General features: G+C 42.5%; 1 protein-coding gene across 1 annotated transcript in view; it reads left to right on the forward strand.

Moving 5' to 3' along the window:
* Positions 1-19,242: 19,242 nt before the first annotated feature.
* Positions 19,243-27,232, forward strand: part of lingo3b (leucine rich repeat and Ig domain containing 3b) — a 52,604-nt gene continuing 44,614 nt past the window's right edge. The window contains exon 1 of the mRNA XM_004542504.5: positions 19,243-19,723. The gene's annotated coding sequence lies outside the window, so the exon portion shown is untranslated. The remainder of the gene's footprint in view (positions 19,724-27,232) is intronic.

The raw sequence follows: 27,232 nt of genomic DNA on the forward strand, positions 1-27,232 counted from the left end.
CACAGTAGGTATGGTGTTCTTGGGATGCAACTCAGTATTCTTCTTCCTCCAAACACGACGAGTTGAGTTTATACCAAAAAGTTCTACTTTGGTTTCATCTGACCACATGACATTCTCCCAATCCTCTGCTGTATCATCCATGTGCTCTCTGGCAAACTTCAGACGGGCCTGGACATGCACTGGCTTCAGCAGCGGAACACGTCTGGCACTGCGGGATTTGATTCCCTGCCGTTGTAGTGTGTTACTGATGGTGACCTTTGTTACTTTGGTCCCAGCTCTCTGCAGGTCATTCACCAGGTCCCCCCGTGTGGTTCTGGGATCTTTGCTCACCGTTCTCATGATCATTTTGACCCCACGGGATGAGATCTTGCGTGGAGCCCCAGATCGAGGGAGATTATCAGTGGTCTTGTATGTCTTCCATTTTCTGATGATTGCTCCCACAGTTGATTTTTTCACACCAAGCTGCTTGCCTATTGTAGATTCACTCTTCCCAGTCTGGTGCAGGTCTACAATACTTTTCCTGGTGTCCTTCGAAAGCTCTTTGGTCTTGGCCATGGCGGAATTTGGAGTCTGACTGTTTGAGGCTGTGGACAGGCGTCTTTTATACAGATGATGAGTTCAAACAGGTGCCATTCATACAGGTAACGAGTGGGGGACAGAAAAGCTTCTTACAGAAGACGTTACAGGTCTGTGAGAGCCAGAGATTTTCCTTGTTTGAGGTGACCAAATACTTATTTTCCACCCTGATTTACGAATAAATTCTTTACAAATCCTACCATGTGGATTCATGGATTTTTTTTCCACATTCTGTCTCTCACAGTTGAAGTGTACCTCTGGTGCAAATTACTGACCTCTGTCATCATTTTAGGTGGGGGAACTTGCACAATCGGTGGCTGACTAAATACTTTTTTGCCCCACTGTAAACCTGTTTCTCCATCACCTGTTCAGCTCTGATGATTCAGTAAGGACATCTCCTGGTTTCATCTTCCAGACTCTCATCACATAACCAAACCGATATCATGACCAGCAGCTTTACAGCTGTGGCTCCAGCAAACATCAGCTGATACTAGAAATTAATATTAAATAAATTCTAAGAACAGCTGATCAAGCTTAAACGTGCTGCTGTTGTTTAGCGTGACATCCGCTGGTTTCCTCTTTCTGGCGCAAAGTGGGCGATAAACAAACAAGAGAGAAAAGCCGATCAGCTGATCATTGATCAGTTTCATGATTGAAGGAGAAACAGGAGAGGGAGGGGGAGAATGAGAGAAGAAGAAACAGCTGTGTAGCGTAAAGACAGAATAACTCCAGCTTTGTGTCTTTTTCCATCCTAGCTGAAATCCGGGACAAACTGTGTTCATTTTCAGCTCAATACGAAACGCCTAATATTTTCTCTGAATACGAGACGATTCCGTCTTTTTACTTTTTACTTAGCTATGAGTAGTCTAGAAAGTTCAAAACTTGCTTCTCTATCATGATGCTAGTGAGTCATGGGTGTATTATTCTGTATAATACTAGTTTTGATTTTAGGAAACAAATCAAATGGAAGGGTGAAAATGAATTCATTAGAATGGATATAAAACTTTCCACCCACAGAATGCAAACCTTAAATATAAACACAGTATATTTTTGTGCACCTCCAATACAAAGGCCTTTTTTTTGGTATGGCTGAGAATGAAGCTTAGAAATGATGCAGGCTCTAAGAGACATTTGGTTTGTTTTTAATGCAGACATGGACAGCGTGTGTGTGTGTTTTGTGTGTGCATGTGAGAGTGCTTTCAGTGGGTTTTTAATCAGGGCGTCACGCTCTCAGTCCCGATTAGGTACAGCAGCAGGGCTCTCCAGCCGGCTGCTTATGAACAACAGCACCCTTTAATAAGCAGATAATGTTCTGACACTCGCAGTCTTAAAGAAAACGAACAAGTCTCGCTCTCTGATGCCCTATTATCCTCTCAAATCAGATCGATGCTGAGAGAAAATGAAACCCCAAAATAACAGGAAGGTGAGAGAAGCCTCAGGCATGAGATGTGTCCTTTCACCTAAAAAAAAGGGGAGAACAAGAGAATCGAATATGAGGAGCAACCAATATGATTCAGCATTGTGTCCTCTGGCCTTCCTCATGTCACAAGCTATTTTCAAAGATCATCGGATACGCACACACACACACACACACACACACACACACACACACATACACACACACACACACACACACACACACACACACACACACACACACACACACGCACACACACACACACACACACACACACGCAAACTGCATGGGATGCAACAAACTGCAAGAAATGCACGGTCATAGTAATTGTGTTTTTCTGTTTGTGCATCTGCACTGACAATATGTGATCCTCACACTTCATTCCACATGTCAAAAGACATTACTCTTGTTGGTTCCCATTAATTGACTCATTTTTCTTTCATTTTATCTTTAGCCAGCGTGTGCAAGGACTCATCTCCGGGCTCTGCTCCCATCTATTGGAGACATCTTGGGGAACAGAAAAGGGAAGGTAATGACGATGAATATGCGCATAAATTACCTTGCCGTATGTGCATCTTTTTATAAGCAGAAAAGTTTCACGTGTGGGGGGAGAAGTGAATAGTTTTGTTTTTAATGTGACAGCATTTTAACCGTAGAGGTTGGCAATATGATATATGAGGACAGGTTTCATAACAAAAGAGAGAGGGTGACTATTCAACAACTGCTCCATTGTCTTGGCTGTATGATGATATTCATAAATACAATTCAGCACTAGACACAATAGATGTAATGTGCACCTGGGCATCCACTCAGTATCATACAGCTCAGTCAGACCTACTGCGAAATGAGAAAACTCCAGCGAGTAATTAGAGCGTAACGGCACCGAGCTGGTTTAAATGCACTGATAAACTTCTTCTCTCGCTACATTGTTACCAGCTCATTAACCTATGTGTATTTGTCTTTATACAAATAAGCAGCAACATAATGGATACCTCTATCAGAAGCTCTTCTCTGTGACCCAGTGATACAAATAAAATAAATTATTTGAATCAATTCTCATTAAGACATCTTCAGCCTTGCCTGCAGCTTTATGAAGCTGTACTGTGATATACAGTATCTAGCATTGACATGCTAACATCCTTGCAGTGAAAACACACATATTAGGAAACTAACACCTGCTTATTAGCACTACACGCAAACTGCAGGAAAGACACAAATGATTTTCATTATTTTTTCAGGAATTATATTCATAAGCCAAGTTCAAAATGTAACCAATTTTCATATTATTATTATTGTTACATTACTATTCCTTGATAGTGCAGGCTTCTTTACAGTGTGTTTTTTCCCTGTCTCCCTCCCCTCAACCCCAATGGGTCACAGCAGATGGCTGCTCCTCCCTGAGCCTGGTTCTGCTGGAGGTTTCCTCCTGTAGGGAGATTTCCTTCCCATTGTCGTCAAGTGTTTGCTCATAAGGGGTCATTTGATTGTTGGGGTCTTCTTTCTATTATTGTAGGTGTATCTGGCCCAGGGACATATATGATGATATGATGACTCAAATAGTTTGCCGTGTCCTAATTTTCTTATTGTCTTGATGTTAGTTATTTATATAAAAGTAGATGTTGTAAATCTTTGACTCAATGCATAATCGTTAGCTTAATTATGTTACCAACATGAGGATATCAGATTGAGCATTCTTATAGGTTCTTTATCTTACAATAGACAATAAACTGTCTTGAGGTGATTTGTGATTTGGATCTATTTAAATAAAGTTTAATTGAATTGAATTCCAAGTTGACAATGGCTGGAGTCATCAGGCTCAGACTGTGAAAGAGGGGTTCAGCCACTTTCACACATGGATTGGCCACCACAGAGGCCAGACCTTAACCCCACTGGAAGTGTTGGGGATGTCCCAGAGAAGATGTAACTCTCCCACCATCAGTATAAGATCTTGGTGAAAACTTAAGGGAACTCTGGTTGGAAATAAATAGCTTTATTAAAATGAAAGCATGCTGTCATCAGTCAGGCTACAGCACATTTGTGAATGTGTTACCCAAGATAAGTTGAGATAGGTCCCAGGTAATGTAATGTATAATGTTTATATACATTCACGGTAAACTCAGAACACTGACAAATTACACCTGAATCAAAAATAAATATTTAACATCAAGAACTGATGTAGCACATCCTTGGGATCATTATTTAGGACAAGACATTTTGTAATAAAATGCTTGGCTAGCTACCCAGAATTTTCCTATTACCCATATGGTCTGGAGCGACTATGTGATGGAATACTGAATGAGCAACTGTGACAGATGCCCTGTTTATGGCTCTGAATGGAAACTTCTGATTCACGGGGAGTTTGCCTTCTGCCTTCTGTTCATTCCTGCCACAGTTTTTGATAATAATGTTATATCAGCAGGTGATGTGAGGCAATCACCCACAGCCCCACCGCTGACCTGCTGACACTCAATCACTTATATACACACCAACGTTTTTGGAAGTGATGATGTATTACCTATTTCAAGTGGCAGAATTGAGATGTGAAAGGTGACGCAGACGCTTAATTCATTCTCCTCTCGCTCCATGTCTCCTACTGATGAAATCTAAACACATATCAGAGGAAAGTGCTGCTCGGCTCTCTGCAGTGGCCTCGAGAGATTTTTAGATTTGATTGTAAAGTTTTAATTATAGCATAAAAGACCTCAGTGGATCTACTAGCTGACTCCATTTTCAAGCTGCTGTTTCCTTGTTACATTTAGAGGGCCCTTGGCTCCCTGCTGGAGTCCTGACCATCAGCCTTAACAGTAAATTAAGAAGCAGCTAAGCTTTTCTCTTTGAGGTTGAAACTCACAGTGCTTCTTAATTTATTCCCATCTATGTGAGTATTTTGAGGTAAAAAAAAGAAAGGAATATTATGATGCAAAATGCAGGTGTACTCTCTGAATTTGATAATAAGTTCATAAACCTGCATTTCCTTAGGGCAGCCGGGATGGGATCATGCACTTTGAATTTTGGCTGATCAGGCTTTTGTTGTGGATTTATTTTGATATTGTCAATGCCTAGCAAGTTCAATAAAACCAACAGGAAGGTGATAAAGAAGTAAACAAAACACAATCTGTGCGTGCCCACACAGTGCTGAGCAGAAGTCTAAAGGTTTAGTTGCTCTCAACTAAAAATTCAGAGACAAAGCTGCTGTTTTCTCAAACATGTCTCCAGAGAATTAATCTTAATTACTTCGCAAATTTCTTTGGTTTTTTTCTAGGATGATCTTGGTCAGCTCAGTGACTGCAAGGTGCACAGGTCCTGTGGCTGCAAAACAACCCAAACTTATCACCTCCCCTCCACCATCATGCTTAATGGTTGGTAAGAGATCTTTGTGTAAAATATGCTGTGTTTGGTTTTCATGAAATGTGGTGCTGTGCATCATGGCCAAACATCTCCACTTTGGTCTCATCAGTCCAAAAGAACATTGTTCCAGCAGTTTTGTGAGTTGTTCATATGTAGCTCTGCAAAGTTAAGCTGCGTTGCCATATTCTTCTTAGAGATGTTCAAACAAGAAAGCTTGTTTACTCTTTTTCCAATAAAACCCAATTCTGAAAATGCTAAAACACTATTTTAAAGGTAAACAAAACCAGAATGCAATAATTTGCAAATCATAGCATTCAATATAGAAAACATTTTAAAATATTTAAACTGAGACATTTGACTATTTCATGAAAAAAAATATGAGCACATTTTGAATTTGGTTGGTCAACATATCTAAAAGAAAGGGGACAGGGAGCAGAAGGCTGGAAAAGTAAGTAATAGTAAAAAGAAACAGCTGGAGGAATGTTTTGCAGCTAATGAGATTAATTGGCAACTGGCAATTAATAATTAACATTAATTAACATAACTGGGTCTTGGAGCATTTTAGAGATGCCGAGTTTAGATGGGTAGAGGTTCATCAATCTGCAGAAAAATTCTATATACAAAATTGTGGAACAATTTCAGAATAAAGTTCCTTAAGTGAAAGTTGTGAATATTTCATTATCTACAGTACGTAATATCATCAAAAGATTCAGAAAACCTGGAGAATTCTTGCAAGGCGCAAGGGACGAGACTGAAAATCTTTGACTGATCTTCAAGCCTACAGCGCAGCATTAAAAACTGACATGATTCTGTCGCAGAAATCTCAGCATGAGCTCAGGAAAACTTCCAGAAATCCCTGTCTGTGAACACAGTTCACTGTGCCATGATCCAGAAATTCTGCCATCTTCTCTGAGCCAAAGCTCATTAAAAATGGACTGAGGCAAAATGTAAAAATGTTCTGTGGTCAGACGAATTAAAATTTGAAATTGTTTTTGGAAAACATGGACGCCACATCCTCCAGACTATAGGAGAGGGACCATTCGGCTTGTTATCGGCACTCAGTTCACTCAGTTTTGAATCAGCCTGCCTGGAGCCCAGGCATTTCACCAACTGCAAACATTTAGCACGCCATGAAACAAAAAATATGACAAAGAAGAACAGTAGACAAGAATGGGACAACATTCATCTCTCAAAAGTCCAGCAGCTGTTTTTAAAAGACATCAAATACAAAAAGAACTTGTTTTTTCTTTAAAATGGTAAGATGGTCATTTCTCAGTTTAAATATTTGATATGTTTAGAGATTAGAGATTAATTAGAGCTTAATGACCAAAAGATTAATGAGCAACCCAAGTGTATTATTATAAAAAAAAAATGAAACAACTACGTTTAGAATTTGCACAACAATATTTTTTTTTTGTAAAACTCTACTTTCAGTGTGTAGTCATGTGGCTGGTGCCCACAGACAAGGCAGAGGCAGAGGCTTTAAAGTAAACGGAAACTTGCTGTGTAGGTCTGTTTTTGTGTTACTCTGATAAGTAATTTGAAGGCCTGTGGGTTGATTAGTAAAGACAGGTGGGCTAACCGGTATTTAGGCCATGCAAGACCCAGTTTAGGCCTGTGTGATGGTGAAACCGATGCAAATGAGCTTTTAAGCTGTAGCTAGTGAAACGGCATTCTCTGGAGCTACTTCATTTATCCCCTCATCCTCTCCTAAGCTGGGGATCCAGACAGTCATTGGAGGCTCGTGCCTGAGTTTTGGGAAGCGACGGAGTCATCAGTGACACAGATGCCCTGATCTTCTGTCCATCAAAGCCTCTGTTTTAGGCCTGAAATACGCTCATCTCCCAGAAGCTATGCCCGTCACTGTCTGGGCTCCCGTCAGAAATTTTCTGACTAAGAGCCTTGCGGTCTGCAGTGGCACGATAACAAAAACATCTCTTCCCTGTTAGGCTGCAAGCGCCTCTCCCCTCTCATGGTAAAAATAACATCAGGCCCAGAATATTAAAGAGGGAATGATTTTTTTTGTGATATTTATCATCTGTAATTGCATTGCCACACCTGATTTTGTGTTCTTTCTGTGTAGCAAGTGGCTGCTACTAGTGGATTACAGTTGCCATGGTTTCTTCTGTTTTGATCATTCTTATATAATGTTATTGGTGACTGGTTGCTGTGAAAAATGAGCACACACACACACACACGGACGCACGCACACACACAAGCACACACACACACACACACATTCTCAGTTTATGTCAGTAAATGTTGCTAACCACCCCCACATTCTTGTCCTTCCTCGAAGAGAGCAGCCCGAGGACAAACAACAGCTCCTCTCACATCATCTTCCTCTCTCCTATACTCATCACACCCTCTGTCTCTTTCTCTCTCCTTATGGCTCTCTCATTGCCTCTCTCAAGTCTTCCCTTCTTCCAGTTTTATTGTCACCATTTTCTCTCCTCCCCTGCCCCACTTCTCCTCAATCCACTTTATCTCTCTCAGTCATAGCTGCATTGATTTTCACAGGGCCGCTCCCCTGTCATATCTCCATATCTCTTAATTCGCACACATTCCTTGTCTCTACACCTTGCAGATTTGTTTTCATTTTAACACAAACACACACCACCTCATGCACACACACAGTCTGGTATCCAGGACACATTACAATGCCTTGCATTCATTTTCTCTAGTCTTACTTTAACCTTTTCCAGAGCCACTACTTACCTAACCCTGACCTTAAAATATGTCTTCACCCAATGGGAACTTGTTTTTTGGCCTCAGAAGGCAGACAGGTCATAATGGGACTATGTAAACAGAGTTAGGTCCTCACATTATGAGTAATACCAAACTTGTGTGTACACACACACACACACACACACACACACACACACACACACACACACACACACACACACACACACACCAATGTCCATTTTCTCTATCTTCAGCTGTCTAGAGCCAGCCACACACACACACTGTCTTCCCCATCCAGAGATCATCTTTTTCTACTTTTCCATCAGTCTCCTCTAAAGTGCACAGCATCTCCATCCCACTAAGCTCTGTTGTCACCCCCCCCCCTTTTTTTTTTTTTTACATTTCCTGACACTCCTTTTCATTTCCCCTCTCATCACCTGTCTTTTCATGTCAGAGCCGCTTGTTTTGACTTTCTGTTGGAAGTCACATACACTGGCTCTGACTGCCTGCTGATTCTTCTGAGCGAGGCAATGTGCATTTGTGGAGCCTTCAGGGCGCTCAAGAGCTGCTGAGTGTTTGTGGAGCAAATTGCTGATGATGCCTTTTACTCTCACTGATGCTATCACTGAGAAACACACAATTTGTGCGAGTGTCATTCTGTAAATTTACGTTTATTATGTTCTTTAAGTTTTTAGTGTTCATGGCCCCTGGTTGGTTGCTATGGAGGTAAATGGACAGACGATGTTACTACATTTTGAAGCATTTAGTTTTACCTTGTGGACCATCTTATTTCCATCTTGTTTCTTTGGAGCTAGAAAAGGCAATATTTGGAGAAAATGGGTTGAACTTAATTCGCTTGGTTAACAAGATGATTTTCTATGTACCCAGACATCTGCTTATTAGTGCTACCATGAAAAATAAAATCATAGATGTTCATTATCTAAAAACTTTTGGTGCACTTAACTATACAGCTGATTATTTGAAAAATGTTCCAAAGTGTGTCATCGAGCACGACAGAGAGTTCCTGTTCAGTGAGTCGAACAACATGAGGTGACACCTAGCAGACAACTAGCCGCCTAATTGGCACTGAATGTGCCTACACCTTTAACCATGCATAAAGTTAAGCCTTAACACAAATTAATTAGGGGAATTATATGAGACTTCACCTAAAACTTAATCTGCTGATCCAGAACATGTTAACTAACACGGTAACATTTTGGTATCTGTCCATATGTTTGCAGACATTTGCTCAGCAACTTGTGACATCAATATACTATTGATAATTATACATTCTGAGGCAGATCTGATCATTTATATAGTGCTGTGCAAAAGTCTTCATCCACCTCTCTTTTCTTTATATTTTGTTTCCAACAGTCAGTCTTAAGCAATAGTTCTCCAGGCCTCCTGGAGGTCCTTCAAACTTTTTCCTTTGGAGGTTGGCTGCCTTTTTACTGATTTTTAGCCTAATCCCTGTACCTTACCATTTTCATTTTGTTTGTTTGTTTCTTGTTAAACCACTTAACACTGCCCTATGAATCATTCAAGCATAGAAAAGGCACCAAACTCAAAGTATTATGTCCACACATAACAGACAACTTAGCAAAGAGACGATTTTAAATTGTATCTTTAGGCACTTTGTTGCTAGCAGCTTGTCACTAAAACACGAGTGGTTCACCTTGCCCCAACAAGGTGATTCCCTTAAACTTGGGATATCTTCGCATGGTCTGCAGTGTGTCCTTTAAAAATTGCCAACGCTGGACTCGTGGAAGACAAAAGAAGAAGTGGTGGTCCAAAAAAGTATCTCCAGCAGATAACCAGTATCTGAAAGTCATGTCCTTAAGAAACAGGAAAAACAAAAACCTCCAAAACAAACCCAGAAACGTGACCTGAGAGATGCATCTGGCCCATCAGTTGATCCATCTACTTTTCACTGAAGATTCATCAGAAATGGTTTCAGTGGAAAGGTGGCTGTCAAGAAGCCATACTTAAGGAAGGAAACAGGGAGGAAAGGCTGAAGTATGCCAAATTACACAAAAAGTGGACTGAAAATACCAGACCCCACATATCAACATTCCTGAAGAAGTATGGCAAACATCCAACATCCAAAGAAGAGCTTTGAATATCCTTCAAGAAACCCGGAGAACTATTCCTGAAGACTTGTCACGGTCCTGAGTCTGTGGACTCAGTGTTTTTCTGTTTGTATTAGTTATCTTTGTTTTCATGATGTGTTTTGATTCTCTTGGGTTTGATTTCTGTCACTGTATCCCCTAGTTTAGTCCACGTCTGTTCAGTTTCCTGTTTTACTTTGAAAGTCTGTGTACTATGTCAATGTGTTGAGTTTTGCCTCCCCTTGTCTTGTCATGTCTGATGAGTCCCAGCTGTGCTCTCCTCCTGTTTCACATTCCCTAATCACCTCAGTATGTATTTAAGCCCTGTGTTTTTCCCTGCCAGTTGTTGCGTCCTCCACGTTTGTTGTGTATCCATGGTCGGCTTCCTTCAGCATCTCCTGTCTAGTTAGTTTAAGTTGTTGTTTATGCATCGTCCAAAGGTGACTCTCCAGCAAATAAAGCCGTCGTTTAAGTTAATGTTTTGTCTCCGAGTCCTGCACGTGGGTCCAGCCACTGACAGCCACACAACTCACCGTGACAAGACTACTTAAATAAATTACAAGTAAGCTGCTAAGAGAGTTCTAACAGAGGATGAAGAATAAAAGTGGTAAAATATTGATTTTTCAAGCTCACTAGAATTGGACAAACTCTTTTTTTTTTTTTGCCTTACATTCTGTATTTCCATCTATGTCTCCACAAGTTTCAACAAATTGCTGCTCCTATTACATAGCAAAAAATAAACAAATAAGGGTTGGCTCAAGATGTTTTGCACATTGTTGCGCCCCTGAAATCAGTTTCACAAAGCCAATTTGTTCTGAAAATATTATGGTTTGAGAGATGAAACCATAACAGGAGCAGATGACTGTGTTGAGAGTCCACTGCGAGGCATAAATTATTGTTATAGTACTTTCAGACCGAGCACCTGGGCAACGTATGTAGCTTTGTGCTTTCTGCTCAAAGCACAAAAGGGGGGGGGGCAGCACATGTTTGAGGCTTTAGGCTGCTTTCTAGCTTACAGGGAGTCATTAAAATTTTCAGGGGTGCAGGACTGTATTCAGCTGTGTACTGGAGGAAGTGAGTACAACTATTCAGGATAAAAAGCTCCCAGTGAAACAAGCAAACAATGCCTTCCAACAGCAAACTGGCACTTCCTTTTATCAGGATGATCCTGGTTGACTTGCTTTTATTCATTGCAAATATTTAGTGTCGTTTTTAATGACAAAGAGTTGTCACTTTTATCACTTGCTGTTCTCTTCAGTCTTGCAGAGCACCAAACTGCAAGCCGTGACTGATTAAAAAAGCATAGATGAACACAGTTAGCTGCTGAAGAGCCAGACTTGGTATGAGACCAAAAATGAGGAGAGAACATTCATCAGGTGTGGAGAACATGGCCATGTGTCAGCTGGATGTGTAATGGCTTTGTCAGTGTGCCATTACAGCTTTATTAAATTAATAATAAATCAATGCTTCAACACTTTACTGCCAAGTGACCAAAACAATCAGTTTATGTGTTGCCCTGTTCGTGCCAAAGAGACTAAATCCATTATGAGAATTTGATTTGAACCACACATAATTTAAACTCTAACACTCAAATAAAGTGACACAGATCAACTATATAGTTTAATGTCATTTCCTGCAGCAGCCATTGTTGTATACATGATGTGAAAGCACACTGCACAAAACGCTTCAGGCCCATCTGAAGCCGCATGGCAAAATTCTGGACACGAGCTAAAGTGAGAGATGAGGGCATGTGGCGACCCTCGAGGGACCCACGTAGAAGATCAGTCCATCAAAAACATAATTTCTGAAGCCTGCCTTGTCCCACCTGAACAGACATCCTCATCACTTTTTAGTTATCTTCTCCCTCAACCAACATTTGTTCCCTTCTTCCTCCCATTCCCCCCTTCTACCCACTCATATCACATCACATTTTCTTCCGATTTTTCTCCTGCTCTCCTGCTCTTTAGACTTATATTTCACACTGTACTCATTCACAACACATCACATAACCGTTTGATGTATTTCATACAACTGTCCATCGTCCCCTCTCTTCCCGTTTCCCCTCTCCTATTTATCTTCTTACCCTTCAATTTCACTGTTGCCTTCCTCCTGCCCCTCCTCCAATCCCCCCCCCCCATCCACCTTTTCCTCCTGCTCGCAACCCTGCTCACGTCCAGGTCTGTTTCCACTGATAAGACTCTCAGTGGCACCCACACACACACACATACACACACGCACACTAGAGCAGATAACAGTGTTGTACTGCCGACAGCATCACAGTTACCCGCTATTCCTCTCTTCCCTAATTTTGTTGCTAATGAATGGGCCATCAGGGATTTTTTTCTCTCTCAGCCAAATAAGAGCAGCAGACATGCAAGAATGAGACGGGCAACACGGAGAAGGTGAACAACAGAGGACAAAAAAAGTTACCCTTTTCTCGTAAATCCATTTTGTTTTCGGCTGCACCCAAAGCAAAGTTATTACCTGCCATGGCGTGGCTGGCTCAGGTACAGAGCAGAGAGTAAGCTGCCCTCTCTCAGACACAGGCTGAGCCACAGGGCAGTCAGTTTGTTATTGTCAGACACAAATAAAGTGTTTCTGTCTGAGAAAAAAAAGAAAAGAGACTTTTCTAGATCAACCACTGATAAACACAGGTGTGGACTAGCGCTAAATGTATCACCCACTTGTATGTATGGCTTTTCGCTGCTTAAAATGTTCTCACATTCAAACATCTGCATTTCTTTGAGAATACGTCAACAAAATGAATTAATATGAAACTGAAGAAATACTTTAATTTCTTCTGATTTTGTTTTATTTAAAAATGTCAAAACTGTTACGAAAACATAATTGAAATTGCAATTAAGCAACAAGCCTTCAGCTGTGCACTTTCTGCTTTAGGTTGTTCTGGCAATGTAGTTTCAGCAAAGGCTAAAAAAAATAGAGTTGTTCAAGATGAAGCTGTTGACCAGTGGCATGTCTTAACATTTAAAATAAAGTCTTCTTAACAGTAAATTCACTCCTTCCTATATCTTTTTCTGCTAAACACAGAACCCACTGAAAAACAGGGTCCTGAAGGCTTGTGTTAGCCATAGCTGAGTTTTGCGTGGACTCTTAGTTTAGTTCATACCACACTAGAGTTATATTTGGAAGAGAGTATAAAGTACCTCTTAATGTAGACATATGGAGTCTTGTGCACAGAGACTCTGTGAAAACTTAAGAGCTACATCTCAGGCTCTACACGCCTCAGTTAGCACGTTAAACGCTACCGTGACATGACAGTACAATTAGAAAAAGACTGAAGAAGTATGGCTTGTTTAGAAATGTTGCCAGGAGAAAGCCTTTTTTCTATTAAAAAAAACAAACAAACAAACATGCCAGCACAGCTTGCATCTGAACAAATTACAAGACAGATGAGACCAAAATGGAGATGCTTGGTCATAATGACCATAATGCACAGCACCACGTTTGGCACAAACAGCGTAAACACCTCATACCAACTGTCAAGCACAGTAGTGACGAGGTTTTGATTTGCGCTTGTTTTGCAACCACAGTATCTGAGCACCTTGAAATCACTGACTCGACCATGAACTCCTCTGCATACCACAGTATTCTAGAGTCATATGTGAGGCTGTCCATTCAACAGCTAAAGTTTGGCTGAAACTGGGTCTTGCAAAAGCATGAACCAGTCAAAGTCCAGACTTTAACCTGATTGAAATGTTATGGGGGATCTTAAGAGAGCTGTGGTAATGTAATGTTGTATAGAAGAGTGGGCAAAACGTCATCCACAACGAAGAAGAGCTTGTTAACTATGAATCAGATAGCCAGTGGTTCAATCCTTGGACCTTAGAGTAGGGGGTTGATCTGCACCCCAATTTTCCTACGCCCCTGTTTCACACACCCTGCCACGTAAGGGGGGTTTGTTTTTTTCTGCCTGTCCTACCTTAAACATTGTCAGACTGTATACCGCTTATGATGTAATAACTGAAATAACACAAACAGAATTGAAGAAATAAACAGATAAAGCCTGAACAAGAGGAGCCTGTAGAGAAATTATAGAACTGATCTTGGAAAAGAAAAATGTGTTTGGCACAGCAGTGAATTCAGATCAAAATTCAAATTGCAAAAGCTGCCAGACAGGACAGGATTAAAAACAAACTAAAAAACTCACTCCTTGTACAGATCACTGAAACAGAAGTGCCAAACTATGTTTTTGTGTTGTAGCATTTCTACAACACAAAAACGTGTTACGTAGTTGGGTTTAACACATTGTTTTGCTTGGTTTTGTTTCATGTATGGATTAGGTAGCACTGTTTCTTCAAAGATAGTTGGATTTTTCTGTTGTTTGCTGGCTGTGGTTCATGTCAAAGTCCTCTGCTTTCAGTTACTGGCATATCATTCTTGACCAAGCAGATATTAATAAATAATAGAGTAATAGAGTGAAAAAAACAAAAACAAAAAAACCCCAATGTGAGTTACTGGTAAAGTCTTACAGAAAAACGATTACTTCCAATTATTTATGCTAAAGGTGGTTGTAACCCTAAGCTATTAAATTATTGAACTATAATGGACTTGGAGAAAAAGAAGGACTTGACCTTTGCTTACCGAGCAATAAATGTGTACATTTTTAACACATAAGTCGCCATGCTTTCAGACTTTGACATCCCCAGTATAGAGTTACTTGATGGGAAATAGCTCAGGTAATACAAGCAGCTGGTGGTATTTTTGGCAGTGTACCACAGTCACGGATAAAAATTCCCCCGGCTTTTGATGGTCAGCTTTTTGAACAGACTGAAATGTAGAGAAGTTGCCAAACACAACAGTAATGGACAAGGCGGTGATTAGTTTCATGACACAGCTGCTTACAGGGGTTATAAAGACTGGAACACACACAAACACAGAAGAGACAGCTAATATATATTCATGTTTAATCAAATCTTCTGTTTTCTGTAAGAAGTTGCTCTTGTTGTGGAATTAATTTGCATATTTTGGAGTAAGCCTAAGCCTGTGATTCATGCTGTTAGCCTGAATCATTTCCAAGCGAGATAAAAAACCCTGTTGGGTTTGAACATCAAAAAAATTATGCTAAACAGCTCCATTTATTATATACATTCACCTGTATTTGGCTAGTTATACCTTCCTTGCAGTAGCTTTTAGTCACACCTAGCTCCATTATGCAGGTTTGGTTTCCACCCGATAATTCCTTTTATATTTGTTCCAAGCCATCTGATACAATGATGTCTGACCCAAGTCCCACCTGCACTCAGAATTCAAATGCCACCGTATTCTGTCCAAAATGTCAGTGCAACTTAAATTCCTCCCAAATGTGGGCTTTCGAGAAAGAAGACTGTCACTTGGGTTCAGTGTGTCACCCACAGCATTTGTAGTCTTAATGCTAACACTCTGCACCCACTGTGACGGCACATTGTGCACATATCACTGTACAACAACATGAGTGTATCCACCGCTGTTTAAGGCAGACCCAAGGAATAAATTCCACAATTTTAAGTTTTTAATTTTTATTTTTTTATTCTAAAGAAGAGTGTGGTGTTCATGAAAGGTGGTAAATCTGCAGCCATCAGTCTTAGCTAGAACAATTTGTTGGAGTGAATAAATGCATGTGGAGACAGGAAGTATCTCCTCTCGATTTTTACAGTATTTACCAGATAAACAAAGCGGATCAGGATGGTTTTATGTGGAAAAAATAAAGAAAATCTACACAAAATGTATCAAATTGTTCAATAGAACATAAGTAAGCTTGGCAACTGACCAAAACAAAACCCAGGGCAAGGCTTGTGGCTACTGGGGAACTAGCCAGCAAATTAATAATGAGGCGCTCCACTGAACTCTCTAAGGAGAATCTATCCCTGTCCTATATACCCCACTTACACCAGGATCAAACCATGTATGGAAATGTATCAGTTAACTCATGTAGTTGACATTTTCATCCAAAAACAACATAAAGACATTCAAATGACCATTTCTAGACTTTTCCCACTGAAACACAAACATTAAATCTACTCATTATATCTTTATATAAAACAGTACTGGTTACCCCTCTGTTTGAATTCAGCTTGGTACACTCCAAAATCCAAAACACCTGAAGTTCCTGTTTGAAAGTCTCCATCTTCACCATGGTGGTAATGTGGAGCAGAGCACAGGCTACAAACACTTTGGGAATGTAGCCGAGGAACAGTTGGCATATACTCAATACTCAATAGTGTTGGCTTTACACTCACATCTTGAAGATAAACTATTCTGCAAGCTTGATGCGCCAGAATAGGGCTAAATGAGAATACCTCTGTAGCAGCCTAGAGTCTGTAGAGGACATGGGTTACACAGTGGCAGTGATTAAATGTATTACAGAGAAACATTTGTTTGTTTATTCTCTGGTTTTATGTTGAACCATTTGCAAAACTGGAAGATTGTTCATAAAGTACACAGCAGGAGAAAAACACAACCTGCTCTGGTGTTTCGGCCAAGTGACACACATTTGGCTGAAATACAAGCAAATGATATTTTCGCAAGATGTCATTCTATTTATCTGTTAAGAAGTGTATAAAAATGAAATAACCTCTTTATTTAACAAAACAGTTACATAGCTGAGAAACTTAAACCTTAAAAAAGAAAACAACTTATGGCTGTCTGTGACAGGCAGACGACCAACCTCGGCTCGACGTGTGCTGCATATTTACTTAGTTTAATTAGTTTCTCCGTCATCAGATGAGAGCAGTTTTATGCCGACAGTCACTATAGCAGAGGAAATATAGCTAGGTTTTATTCTTAAATTTTAATTTTGTTACATACATGTTGTGTCTTCTTGGGCCTCATGCAAACAGGTTTAGAGATCTGTTGATGATCATTTGGCAATCCCAAAAAAAAAGTCGTATTCCCAGACTTTTTGATGAGCAGTGACTATGACTTGGGTGAAAAGTCTACACCAAAAAGCTTGGGATTGCTTTGGTCACTAGCAGATGGTTACAGTTGCACATATTTTGCTTGAAACACGTCAACTTGTCTGCAAACACTGATTATGTATTCTCTGAGCTGTAGCGAAACTTGAAAGCAGTGTGCAAAAAAAAAAGACGGAAATGAAGGAAGCCTTACTTCTGCTATCAACACATATAAAAAAGCAGACTTTTACTTTTAAGGCAGACATTCCGTCTTTCTGGATTGCTTTGAACTCACAGTTTCTCCACCACTTGCCTAGTAGTTTATGAGTGTTTGCAGACAAGCTGGCCTCTTACATGCAAACTATTGGTCACCGCAGAGACCTATAATAATGAGGAACATTAAATAATTCAAGCTTTCAAGTCAGTGAAGACTCTTTCACAATTTTAAGACATCTTGTTAATTCAGAGAAAAGACTCATTTCTTGTCAAGTAAATGCAATACACTTGCATAGATATCATAATAGTATCAATTGACACTACAGCAAGTATTAGAATTACTGGAGAGTCTTTACATTACAGTATATAGCTCCTTGAGGAAAGTGTTGCTAAGGAAGGAAGAAAAGAATCCATCCATCTATGCAGTCTAGACAGAAATGCCCAAAACTCCCTGTCCCCAGCTACCTCCTCCAGCTCACCTGGGGGACACTGAGGTGATCTCAAGCCCGCCAGCAGGGAAAATCTCTCCAGTGTGTCCTGGGTCCACCCCGGGGAGTCCTCCCAGTAAGACATATCCAAAACACCTCACCCAGAAGGCATTCTGGTTAAAGAAGAATTTTTTTTTTAGTTATCTATAATATTATCTATAATGTTTTTGGGGGTTCAGCAAAGGAAGAACACGTGATCTGATGTTTTAATGTATGTGTGTGGGCAGGCAGGTCAGATTGGCTGAGAGGTGGGAGTGGTAGGTGTTTGCTGGACTTGGCCTCCACCAGGCATCATGACTTGCCCAACCCCTGGCCTCGGGGTCGCAGGCCAGACTTCTCCTTTCCTGTGATGAGCTGTTAACTGACCTCAGGGGCAGTCAGGCTCGAAGAATGGGTTTCTGTGTGTGTGTGTGTGTGTGTGTGTGTTTCAACCTCAGTTCCCTGTGATCTGATCTACCCTGACAAGGCAACAGGACCGAACAATAAAAATGTCTATTTTCCTCCTCTCTCATTCGCTCCCTCTCTCTGCATGCTCCAGGCAAAATGGGGGAGGTGATTAAAAAGAACAAACTCACTGGAAGAATGACATTTCATCATAAATCCTCTTTTTGTATATTATACTCACCATTTGTCTTTAATCAGGAGCAGCTCGGTGCTATTTGGTATAGAGCTGCTGCAGCAGGATGCAACACCTTCATGCCTTTATTTTAAGATTTAAAGGTCACCTTTCACATTCCCACTGTTTAGCATGATGAATTGCAGTTGTTCCTAGGTCAATGCTAATAAGAAGAGGAGATTGGACCTCTGCACTGAGGGTACTTGAGGCTAGGTCTCAAAGAATTTGGAGTTGGACTTTTCACAAATGCAACTCTAGCCCAAAATGACATATACCTCACCATCTGATTCAGATGTAGCCACAGCAGTGAATGGCCCTTATCATTTGTTATCAAGCCCATGCACATTGTCAGTCGGCACTTTCCTCTACCTGCTGGCACCCTCGCAAGGCTGTTATCATTCAGTGCAATCAGTGATAAAAAGAGAGCAACCTAGATGATGTAGGAAACGACTACGAATCGTGTAAAGGAGTAAATTAAAATACTGGCAAATTGAGCTCGGTTAACTGTGATTTACATGTACAACCCATGTTTGCTGGATTATTAGAAAAGTCTTAGAATTACCTTTAATATTACTGTTTTCTAAATGACTGCAGTACTAGCAGTAGTAGTAGGAGCACTACTAATCCTCTTATCTATTCTTACAAATACATCTGCTGTTTTTCTGTCTTCTAATCTTTGCTGTCATTCTTTTTATTCTTTATCCAGCCCTGTTGTTTAGAGGCTCCCTCAGCCATACGCTCGGCAGCACACTGAATTGTGAATCCTAACAGCCTGAGCAGTAGCAGATAGAGAGTGACTGAGAAAAGTGAGGGAGGGAGGGGGTTGGGGAGAGATAAAGAGCGAGAGAGCAGCGAGAGAGAGGTGAGAGAGAGAGAGAGATGAAAAGCATGCTAAACGAGAGAGAGGCGCTCATACTGAAGGAGGCAGAGGCAACAGCAACAGCACGCTCCTTTCCCCATTCCTCCCTCTCTTTTCCTCATAATCCCACAGCCATACCGGAGGGAGATGAAGGCTACCCTGACCAGCTGATGAGGACCGGCTGAAAGAGAGGAAAGTCTCAGCGTGAGCCCCCCTTCTTATTTTGGGACGTTAATCAACAAGGAGTGAACGGAGGCGCGTACACACGAGCGTGCCTGCGGGAGGGAGGGAGGGAGGGAGAAGGAGAGAGAGAAGAGGGGGATGAGTGGTACGTTTGGTACAGCTGCTGATGCCAAGGTCTGAGAGTGAGACAGACTGAGGGAGACCTGAGGCTCGGAGGGCTCGCACATGCGGAGCGGCGTCAGAAACTTGCGGGCAACGAGAACAGGAAAACAGATTCACATACGCACACAGCTGGACAGATGAGGAGGGATCAGGGACCACGCTTCAGCCCTGGGTATGTTAACTTGTGCAGAACACACGCGCACACACACACGGGCATGTACATCTTGTCCTCAACAGCCACTGTGATTTTTTCAAATAGAGCGCAGACACACTTGAAATGCAACAGTACACGTTTGCTGGGCTTAAGGGTTGACGACTACCCATCCTGACAAGGCTCCCTACTTGCCCTTAGATACTTGCAGGAAAGAAAAGAGAGTGAACAAGAGAGGTTATGTGTGTGTGTGTGTGTGTGTGTGTGTGTGTGTGTGTGTGTGTGTGTGTGTGTGTGTGTGTGTGTGTGTGTGTGTGTGTGTGTGTGTGTGTGTGATCATGCTTTCTTACTATCGCCTATCTGAATTGTGCACTCAGCTAGAGGTATTTAAAAAGGCTTCACAAGCTGACCAAGTGATGAATGTTAATAAACCTTCACTGATGGAATGCTGTCATGTTTCACATCGCCCGACTCTTCTAGTTATAACATCGCTCATTACATTACCTACATGAGTTATGCGCTCTGCTCACAGTCTGCAGTCTGTTTTTTTTATCTGAAATGATAACCTGGCTGAAAAACAGCTGAAGTGAGGACTTGTTTGTTCACTCTGGTCTGAGACATGAATAGCTCTACTTTACCCATGCTACACTGCAGGATGCCATGTGTGGTAACGTGTCATGCGTGGTCATGTGTTATGTCATGTTGTGGCAGGGGGCATATGGCAATGTGTGTGTGTGTGTGTGTGTGTGTTGTGGCAGGGGGCATATGGCAAGTATGTCTTAGGTGCTTTAGCTATCAGCCCCCCCCCCCCCTTTTTCTTTGAATCTAACACCCCCCGCCTCGTTCTCAGTCTCATTCCTTTTCCACCATCTTCCTCCTTTCTCCATTTCCAATTATAGACTGTCACCTCTCTCCCTTTCCTCCTGATCCTATCTCCTGTTTCATTCTCTTGCTAAGCAATTACCTTTACCTGAATCTTCCCCTCTGGACATCATGGCTGGCTGGTTTTTCTGTCTGTCTCCTCAACAATGAAAGTGAAGGATAGGTGGTCATTTCATGGCCATTTTTTAATGGTTGCCTGAACCATGAGCAAAGGAGCAGCAGTGAAGCATGAGCACACAAGCCACTTCATGTTAATACCACTCAGATAGATCTGGAATAGATACATAAATATGAAGCTCAATCTGGGAGGAGTGGGGTGTTCAGTGTACAGATGAATTATGCCTCTAATCATGGAATCAGCTCATTACTTCCTGCTCCTCATTAACTTGTTTGGGTTTCTAACTTTATCGCTGCTCGGTCTTGTCTTCCTGAAAACTAAACAGGAAAAAGAACTCACTCAGACACTGCTGGCAGGCAGATAGCTCCAAGCATACAGGCAAACTTGCTGTTTGTGTCTGAGAGTTTTTTCTGCACTCACGGACTCTTCAGCTACCTCTATTCCTGTTGCTTTACCCTCTTTCTATAATCGCCACTGGTAATGAGCCAGCCTTCACACACGTATACAAAGACATGCACTTATTCCCACCTTCCCACCATCAGTATGACCCTTTAAGTGCAGACGCTTGCCAACTACCTGAAGCATAATATCGCTGTCCTCTCTGCTGCCAAGTCTGCGTAGTGTGTGAAAAGACCAAGACTGGAAATGAGACACTGTTGAATCAATGAGAAGTTAGATAAGAGAAAGAGAATGTCACGAATAGAAGGATGAAGAAGGCAAGCGCGACATAAAATTAAACAGGAGGAGATTAAAGTGATGTAGTGAAAGGCTCGTCAGAGGGATATTTAGGACAGAAAGGGCCGAGAGTGTGACAGGAAAGTGGGAGAATGTGGGTGGAACTGTTTGGCCTCTGTGTTGACAGGTGCTTATTGCAGATGTGTTTTTCCAGTGAGTGGACATGCTGGCAACGTGATAGTTTTCAGCCACCCGTGGGGAAGAAGGTGATGAAAAAGAATGAAGAGGATGAGATCATTGCTGGAAACAAAATCTTTACAAAAGAAAATCGTTTTTTGTACAAGTTGTATTTTATTTTAACTTTTTTTCCCATTATTCCATGTTATAGTAGGTGGGCACAGAGCTTGTAAAGAAGACAACTGACTTTCCAAACACCTTTATTTAGTGGTAGAAGCGAGCTTATCTGAAATGTCTGTGATAAATCCACATTAAAGAAAAAGACTTATTCGCCCACATCTATGCCAATTACCATACTTTTCCGAGCAGACGTGCTTTTGCGAGTTTGACTGTTGTGTGGACATATGTCTGTCTGGAAGGGGAAACACTGAGCACTTGAGAACATTGTAAGGTTTACATGTAAAAACTAATATTGTATTTAAAAATTTACCACAAGCTTCTATGCTCATTACTTTTAAATATATTGCCTTTTTAAATTGGTTGCTTCTTTTTGAAACACCCTGTACTCTCAGAAAATAGAAGTTACTCCTCCACACATGTGAGACTTTTTAACTAAACCTAACATAGACCTGATAGAGCTGAGATCACAATGTTTAATGAACATGAATGCCTATTTTAAGCCTTACAACTCAGCATTATTATGTGTGGGCTGGGTACCTTTGACATTTAAACCAATACCGGAACCTGGACTTAAGTACCGCCATCCAAAAGTACCTTTTGTCGATTCGGTTAGCTGTTGTCTGCTCCTCCTTTATTACAATTTTGAAATGTTGTCAAACAAAATAAGTCAACATTCCACTATTGAAAGATTTGCTTATCTTTAACATTTTACACTCTACACCAGCTGCCTTGGTCGACAGTGTCTGTGTGTTAACATCACTGTCACATGCTTTGCAAACTACTATAGGAGTAGATGATTATTGGTTACGGTTACATGTTAGGTTACGTACTATCTCAGGAAGTAGAGTATGTTGTCTGCCAGCCAGTTGGAATGTCAGTGGTTCCATCCCTGTATCTGCATCTTCAAGTGTCCTTGTCTCATGTTCAACTATCTTATCGAACTCCAAGCTACCCCGGATGCATTTGTGGGAGTGTGTGTGCTTAGATGCAGTCCGTTGAATAGCAAATAGCATTTTGCGTTACAAACATTGCAAAGTAAAAGTGTAACCACATCTGAGTCGATTTTCAACTCGCCACGGCCTCATATGTTTTTTTGTTCTTCAACACATCGTCTCACTTGCTTTCTTCTTCTTTGACTCCCTCTGTTATCGCAATTTGACACTGGCTGATTTTGTATGAATTTTTAGTCGTAGTACTGATGCAATTTGATTTATACCCTAAAAAGTACCAGGTTCCTCTACCCGGCCCCAATTTCTCATTCAGCTCATTTACATCAGCAGCACACTTTCCTTTCAATGAACAAGCTCTTTTTTTTTCTTTTTTTTTTTTCTTTTTGCCTGTCAATGAACAAGCTCTAACGTGACCTTTAGCACTGGGCTAAAGATTTGCTGGAGATGGTAGAGACCAAAACTGGAGCTAAAAAGATGAATTTGTCAGATGGCTAGAAAGTGTGACTGTAAGTGAATGACTGTGTTTCTCTGACACTGAAGAATCTGTACAGTTGTTTTCCCTCCAGGGTGGTCAAGGTACTAGACTTTCAAACTCAATACCAATATCCAGGAAAATACTCAATGCTTGATACAGTTTTTGAAAATTTTGACCCCATCCTGCAAGAACAGAAGTAATTGCAAGCAAGTCTTATTTTGAAAAATTGAACCAGACGCTGCCTGTATTTTAAAACTGACCTCACAACTGGCTTTAAAAAAAATACGAAACACATTTTGAAAAATTATTGCAAAAGTAGAAAAGTTTATCTTGTTCACATCTTCCCTGCAGTGTCTCTCACCCACTGTTCTCACTGCTCCACCTCAGTCTACAGCTTTTCTCCTCAGCTCTTCAAGACTGAAGTTGTCTGATTTGGCTGCTGTGCTCCAGATTTCTCTCTTTATTTGCTTGGATTAGTTCTCCACACATTCATCTATGGTTTTCTTGCTGGTCTGCACAGTGAGAAACTTCTGACTGTGCCCATTCTCCACATGTCCGTAATCTGCTCTGTCACGGCTCAATATTCCACCCGTGATCTGTTCAGCCTACAGTAATTATTTATCTTTTATTTAACTAAAGTCAACTAGCTACCACGTTAAGGATAACAGGTGGCTAGTGTGGCTATTGGTTAACTGCTAATAGTTAGATGGCTAATATTGACATGTGCACTTCCATGCTGTTGAAACGGGACCTTTACAGACCTCTGATAGTGTTTCAGTGTTATGAATGTCCAGTATTTCACCTGTTATTGAGGGGAAGAGCTTTGTGTCTACTTGTTTGTGTGAAGTTGTTTACACTGTTGTAAATGAGTGACTCCGGTATTAATTTTAGCATTGATTAATATCGAGTATCGATTTTTATTTGTCATGGTGAATTGGATTAAAGGACTCAGGTGCGAGACTCCTTGCAGAATGACAGTGGATTTATTTACAGTGAAAAGGTGAGTTAACAGTTCGAGTCTATAATCCAAAAAGGGCAGTGCAGTGATACGGCGACCTCTCCTCACGGTGACAGTGCAGTAATAATCCACAACAACTCCTGGTGCCGGCTCCTCCTCCAATCCTTGAACCCTGGAGGCAGATGAGAAAAAACACACGCTCAATAACGAAAACGTCCTCTCCTTCACAAACCGGGTATGCTAATCATGACTACGCTACCCGGTTTAGTTCAACGTTCCAGCGTTGGTTGTGACTCAACCGCCCCGTTAAATAGGTCTGCGCTGGCAAGGTAATTCTGCACAGGTGCGATGATTCTAGCTTAGGACACTCCCCTCCGGTCAACTGCCGTTCCGTGCCACAGCTTCCGGAAGTACACGTTCCAGCAGAAAAACACATGCCCAGGATGGAGAGGAGAACACGACACAGTACACACAAACACCACAACAAATTGGCAAGACGATCAGTGAGGACCGTCTAGCCATGACAGTACCCCCCCATTAACGGGAGCCCCCCGGCGACCGACCAAATTTGTCAGGGTGCCGGCGGCGGAATTCCTTCACCATAGCATCATCCAGAATCGCAGACCGCGGCACCCAAGCACGCTCTTCCGGACCATACCCCTCCCAATCCACCAAAAACTGGAAGCCCCTACCGCGACGCCTGGCATCCATAATCCGCGTGATGGCATAAGCAGGAGCGCCGGCAACAACCCGGGCGGGCGGCGGGGGCCTGGAAGGCGGGCACAAAGGGCTGGTCCGGACCGGTTTCACCTGGGAAACATGAAACACATTATGAATCCTCATGTTGCGAGGAAGGGCCAAACGAACAGACACCGGATTCAACATAGCTTGGATCGAAAAGGGCCCAATAAAACGCGGGGCCAACTTCTTGGATTCAGTTCATAAGGGAATATGCCTGGAAGAGAGCCACACCTGCTGTCCAACACGATAGGCAGGGGCCGGAGTGCGGCGACGATCGGCCAACCTCTTATTCTGCGCCGTCGTCCTCAACAGAGCCGCCTTGGTGGCGCGCCACGCCCACCTGCAGCGTCTCATATGATGCTGAACAGAGGGAACGGCCAGCTCACCTTCAGTGATGGCAAGTAATGGTGGCTGGTACCCCAGCGACGCTTCAAACGGAGACACGCCAGTGGCTGCCGACGTGCTGGAATTGTGGGCGTACTCAATCCAAGCCAACTGGTCACTCCAGGTGGATTGGTTCGAGGAAACCACACAGCGTAACATGGTTTCCAACTCCTGATTCGCCCTCTCCGCCTGACCGTTCGTCTGAGGATGAAAACCTGAAGACAAACTCACACGGGCCCCTAGTCCTGAACAAAACGCCCTCCAGACCCGGGAAGTAAACTGGGGGCCCCGATCAGAAACAATGTCTTGTGGAATCCCATGTAACCGAAAAACATGCTCGGTAAGGAGCCGAGCCGTCTCTAAGGCAGTCGGGAGTTTGGGCAACGCCACAAAGTGCGCCGCCTTGGAAAAACGATCTACAACAGTTAGTATGGTCGTGTTACCTGATGACGACGGTAGACCAGTGACAAAATCCAAAGCAACATGCGACCAGGGGCGCTTGGGGACTGGCAGAGGGTGCAAGAGACCAGCCTGGGGGGCACTGGGGGTCTTATTGTGAGCGCAGGTAGGGCAGGCCGCAACGTAGCTCCCACGATGCAAGTGGCGGGCAGAATGGGTCTCTGCTTCTCTCCGTCATCCGTGTGTGGTGCAAATTGGCGTGAGAGAGCATCGGGTTTTGTGTTGCGTGATCCTGGTCTGTAGGTTATAGTGATATTGAAACGTGTAAAGAACAGGGCCCACCTGGCTTGACGTGCGTTAAGACGCTTAGCTGCCTGGATATACGCCAAGTTCTTATGGTCCGTCCAAACCACAACGGGGTGTTCACTTCCCTCCAACCAGTGCCTCCATTCCTCCAGGGCCAGCTTGATGGCGAGGAGCTCCCGATCGTCCACGTCGTAATTCTGTTCCGCTTGGGTCAGCCGTCGAGAGAAGTAGGCACATGGATGCAGCTTGCCACCCACCCGCTGGGAGAGAACGGCCCCCACCCCCGAATCCGATGCGTCCACTTCCACCACAAATGGTCGGGTGAGGTCAGCCTGGATCAAAATGGGAGCAGAGGAAAACAGTTGTTTCAAACGAGCAAATGCCTGCTGCGCGGAACTAGACCATAGAAAGGGCAGTTTGGGAGAAGTGAGTTGTGTGAGGGGAGAAACCACCTGGCTAAAGTTCCTGATGAACCTCCTGTAAAAGTTGGCGAACCCAATAAACCTTTGCAGTTCTCGACGCGTCTTGGGTTCGGGCCACTCCACCACTGCCTTCACCTTAGCAGGATCGGCTCGTAGCCGCCCCTCCTCCACAATAAACCCCAAAAACGGCACAGACTGAACATGAAACTGGCATTTCTCACCCTTGACGAAAAGTCGATTTTCCAGCAGACGCTGCAGCACCAGTCGCACCTGTTTCACATGTTCGGCTCGAGTCTTAGAGAAGATGAGAATGTCGTCTAAATAGACAAACACAAAATGATTAATAAAGTCACGCAGCACATCATTAACCATTGCTTGGAAGACAGCAGGGGCGTTGGTGAGTCCGAATGGCATGACCAGATATTCGAAGTGCCCCAAATGGGTGTTAAACGCCGTCTTCCATTCATCCCCCTCACGAACACGAACCAGGTGGTATGCATTACGGAGATCGAGTTTGGAGAAGATAGTCGCCCCTTGGAGTAGTTCAAACGCTGAGACAAGAAGAGGGAGGGGATATCTGTTCTTGACGGTGATCTTGTTCAGGCCCCGAAAATCAATACAGGGGCGGAGAGACCTGTCCTTCTTCTGTACAAAGAAGAATCCAGCCCCCAGAGGGGATGTAGATGGGCGAATCAAGCCGGCAGCGAGAGAGTCTGTAATGTAGCGCTCCATCGTCTCACGTTTAGGCTTTGAGATGCTGTAAAGCCGGCTGGTGGGTAATGGGGCGCCAGGGTGCAGATCTATCCCGCAATCATAAGGGCGATGAGGCGGGAGAGACACTGCTAGGTCTTTGCTGAATACTT

Source organism: Maylandia zebra, linkage group LG18 (assembly GCF_041146795.1).
Source record: "Maylandia zebra isolate NMK-2024a linkage group LG18, Mzebra_GT3a, whole genome shotgun sequence".
Taxonomy (NCBI): Eukaryota; Metazoa; Chordata; class Actinopteri; order Cichliformes; family Cichlidae; genus Maylandia; species Maylandia zebra.